We start from the raw sequence: 4,851 nt of genomic DNA, 5'->3' as shown, positions 1-4,851 counted from the left end.
AAAAGAGGCAGAGATACGGGAGGTGAATAACTCATCTGGGGCCACGCAGCCAACAAGCGCTGTAGGCAGCATCAGACCAGGCGGCCTTTCTCAGAACCCACCCCCTTAGCCACAGCCATCCTGTCTGGTTTGATCTGGTTTCTTCCCAGAATGTTTACCTTCTGTGGCGTGTGGACAAAACCATAATCTTCTTGTCTCAGCTCATTTCAGATCAGGCTCCTCTTGGACCTAAACTTCAGGAATATATGGATTCCTTAAAACACCCCTTCTGTGTTTCTCTGCACAGCTACCCATTTCTCCCTGCCTGGAGTGGGCTGAAATTCTGAAATGTGTTAATACTGACTCCATGGTCGCCAGCCATCTGTTCTGTTAAAAAGAAAATCAAGTCCTCAAGGTTTTTTTTACAGGCATACATGGATTGATTTATTCTCTTTTCTAGGCATTTTGCTTTATTTATTTTATTTTATTTTATTTTATTATACAGCAGGTTCTTATTAGTTATCTAGTTTATACATATTAGTGTATATATGTCAGTCCCAATCTCCCAACTCATCCCACCACCATCCCCACCCCGCTTGCTCCACTTGGTGTCCATACGTTTGTTCTCTACATCTGTGTCTCTATTTCTGCCTTGCAAACCAGTTCATCTGTACCATATATATGCGTTAATATACCGTATTTGTTTCCACATATATGTGTTAATATACAATATTTGTTTTTCTCTTTCTGACTTACTTTACTCTGACTTACTTTACTTTACTAAGTCCACCTATGTCTCTACAAGTGACCCAGTTTCGTTCCTTTTTATGGCTAATATACCATTGTATACACGTACCACATCGTCTTTATCCATTTGTCTGTCGATGGGCATTTAGGTTGCTTCCATGACCTGGCTATTGTAAATAGTGCTGCAGTGAACATTGGGATGCATGTGTCTTTTTGAATTATGTTTTTCTCTGGGTATATGCCCAGTAGTGGGATTGCTGGGTCATATGGTAATTCTATTTTTAGTTTTTTAAGGAACCTCCATACTGTCCTCCATAGTGACTGTATCGATTTACATTCCCACCAACAGTGCAAGAGGGTTCCCTTTTCTCCAAACCCTCTCCAGCATTTGTTGTTTGTAGATTTTCTGATGATGCCCATTCTAACCGGTGTGAGGTGATACCTCATTGTAGTTTGAATTTGCATTTCTCTAATAATTAGTGATGTTGAGCAGCTTTTCATATGCTTCTTGGCCATCTGTATGTCTTCTTTGGAGAAATGTCTATTTAGGTCTTCTGCCCATTTTTGGATTGGGCTGTTTGTTTCTTTACTATTGAGCCTCAGGAACTGTTTATATATTTTGGAGATTAATCCTTTGTCCGTTGATTCGTTTGCAAATATTGTCTCCCATTCTGAGGGTTGTCTTTTCATCTTGCTTGTAGTTTCCTCTGCTGTGCAAAAGCCTTTAAGTTTTATTAGGTCCCATTTGTTTATTTTTGTTTTTATTCCCATTTCTCTAGGAGGTGGATCAAAAAAGATCTTGCTGTGATTTATGTCAAAGAGTATTCTTCCTATGGTTTCCTCTAAGAGTTTAATAGTGTCTGGTCTTACATTTAGGTCTTTAATCCATTTTGAGTTTATTTTTGTGTATGGTGTTAAGGAGTGTTCTAATTTCATTCTTTTACATGTAGCTGTCCAGTTTTCCCAGCACCATGTATTGAAGAGACTGTCTTTTCTCCATTGTATATCCTTGCCTCCTTTGTCATAGACTGGGTGACCATAGGTGCATGGGTTTATCTCTGGGCTTTCTATCCTGTTCCATTGAGCTATATTTCTGTTTTTGTGCCAGTACCATATTTTCTTGATTACTGTAGCTTTGTAGTATAGTCTGAAGTCAGACTATATATAGCTGATTGCTCCAGCTCCGTTTTTTTCCCTCAAAATTGCTTTGGCTTTGCGGGGTCTTTTGTGTCTCCATATAAATTTTAAGATTTTTTATTCTAGTTCTGTAAAAAATGCCATAGGTAATTTGATAGGGATTGCACTGAATCTGTAGATTGCCTTGGGTGGTATAGTCATTTTCACAATATTGATTCTTCCAATCCAAGAACATGGTATATCTCTCCATCTGTTTGTGTCATCTTTGATTTCTTTCATCAGTGTCTTATAGTTTTCTGAGTACAGGTCTTTTACCTCCTTAGGTGGGTTTATTCCTAGGTATTTTATTCTTTTTGTTGCAATGGTGAATGGGATTGTTTCCTTAATTTCTCTTTCTGATCTTTTGTTGTTAGTGTGTAGGAATGCAAGAGATTTCTGCGCATTAATTTTGTATCCTGCAACTTTATGAAAATCATTGATTAGTCTAGTAGTTTTCTGGTGGCATCTTTAGGATTCTCTGTGTATAGTATCATGTCATCTGCAGACAGTGACAGTTTTACTTCTTCTTTAACAATCTGAATTCCTTTTATTTCTTTTTCTTCTCTGATTGCCGTGGCTAGGACTTCCAAAACTATGTTGAATAATAGTGGCGAGAGTGGACATCCTTGTCTTGTTAGTGATCTTAGAGGAAATGCTTTCAGTTTTTCACCATTGAGAATGATGTTTGCTGCAGGTTTGTCATATATGGCCTTTATTATGTTGAGGTAGGTTCCCTCTATGCCCACTTTCTTGAGAGTTTTTATCATAAATCGATGTTGAATTTTGTCAAAAGCTTTTTCTGCACCTATTGAGATGATCATATGTTTTTTATTCTTCAGTTTGTTAATATGGTGCAACACATTGATGGATTTGTGTATATTGAAGAATCCTTGCATCCCTGGGATAAATCCCCCTTGATCATGGTGTATGATCCTTTTAACGTGTTGTTGGATTCTGCTTGCTGGTATTTTGTTGAGGATTTTTGCATCTATATTCATCAGTGATATTGGTCTGTAATTTTCTTTTTTTGTAGTATCTTTGTCTGGTTTTGGTATCAGGGTGATGGTGGCCTCATAGAATGAGTTTGGGAGTGTTCCTTCCTCTGCAGTTTTTTGGAAGAGTTTGAGAAGGATGGGTGTTAACTCCTCTCTGAATGTTTGATAGAATTCACCTGTGAAGCCATCTGGTCCTGGACTTTTGTTCGTTGGAAGATTTTTAATCACAGTTTCAATTTCATTACTTGTGATTGGTCTGTTCATATTTTCTATTTCTTCCTGGTTCAGTCTTGGAAGCTTATGCCTTTCTAAGAATTGGTCCATTTCTTCCAGGTTGTCCATTTTATTGACACAGAGTTGCTTGCAGTAGTCTCTTATGACGCTTTGTATTTCTGTGGTGTCTGTTGTAACTTCTCCTTTTTCATTTCTAATTTTATTGATTTGAGTCCTCTCCCTCTTTTTCTTGATGAGTCTGGCTAAAGGTTTAGCAATTTTGTTTATCTTCTCAAAGAACCAGCTTTTAGTTTTATTGATCTTTGCTATTGTTTTCTTTGTTTCTTTTTCATTTATTTCTGCTCTGATCTTTATGATTTCTTTCCTTCTACTGACTTTGGGTTTTGTTTGTTCTTCTTTCTCTAGCTCCTTTAGGTGTAAGGTTAGATTGTTTATTTGAGATTTTTCTTCTTTCTTGAGGTAGGATTGTATTGCTATAAACTTCCCTCTTAGAACTGCTTTTGCTGCATCCCATAGGTTTTGGATCGTCGTGTTTTCATTGTCATTTGTCTCTAGGTGTTTTTTGATTTCCTCTTTGATTTCTTCAGTGATCTCTTGGTTATTTAGTAACGTATTGTTTAGCCTCCATGTGTTTGTATTTTTTACGTATTTTTCCCTGTAATTGATTTCTAATTTCATAGCACTGTGGTCAGAAAAGATGCTTGATACGATTTCAATGTTCTTAAAATTACAGAGGCTTGATATGTGACCCAAGATGTGATCTATCCTGGAGCATATCCCGTGTGCACTTGAGAAGAAGGTGTAATCTGCTGCTTTTGGACGGAATGTCCTATAAATATCGATTAAATCTATCTGGTCTATTGTGTCATTTAAAGCTTGTGGTTCCTTATTAATTTTCTGTCTGGATGCTTGGTCCATTGGTATAAGTGAGGTGTTAAAGTCCCCCACTAGTGTTGTGTTACTGTCGATTTCCTCTTTTATAGCTGTTAGCATTTGCCTTATGTATTGAGGTGCTCCTATGTTGGGTGCATATATATTTATAATTGTTATATCTTCTTCTTGGATTGATCCCTTGATCATTATGTAGTGTCCTTCCTTGTCTCTTATAACATTCTTTATTTTAAAATCTATTTTATCTGATATGAGTATTGCTACTCCAGCTTTCTTTTGATTTTCATTTGCATGGAATATCTTTTTTCCATCCCCTCACTTTCAGTCTGTATGTGTCCCTAGGTCTGAAGTGGGTCTCTTGTAGACAGCATATAGATGGGTCTTGTTTTTGTATCCATTCAGCTAGCCTGTGTCTTTTGGTTGGAGCATTTAATCCATTCACGTTTAAGGTAATTATCGATATGTATGTTCCTATGATCATTTTCTTAATTGTTATGGGTTTGTTTTTGTAGGTCCTTTTCTTCTCTTGTGTTTCCCACTTAGAGAAGTTCCTTTAGCATTTGTTGTAAAGCTGTTTTGGTGGTGCTGAATTCTGTTAGCTTTTGCTTGTCTGTAAAGCTTCTGATTTCTCCATTGAATCTGAATAAGATCCTTGCCGGGTAGAGTAATCGTGGTTGTAGGTTCTTCCCTTTCATCACTTTAAATATGTCATGCCACTCCCTTCTGGCTTGTATAGTTTCTGCTGAGAAATCAGCTGTTAACCTTATGGGAGTTCCCTCGCATGTTATTTGTCGTTTTTCCCTTGTTGCTTTCAATAATTTTTCTTTGT

The sequence above is a fragment of the Lipotes vexillifer genome, unplaced genomic scaffold (assembly GCF_000442215.2).
Source record: "Lipotes vexillifer unplaced genomic scaffold, Lipotes_vexillifer_v1.1 scaffold132, whole genome shotgun sequence".
NCBI classification, from domain to species: Eukaryota; Metazoa; Chordata; class Mammalia; order Artiodactyla; family Lipotidae; genus Lipotes; species Lipotes vexillifer.
Note: the sequence above shows the minus strand (reverse complement) of the source record.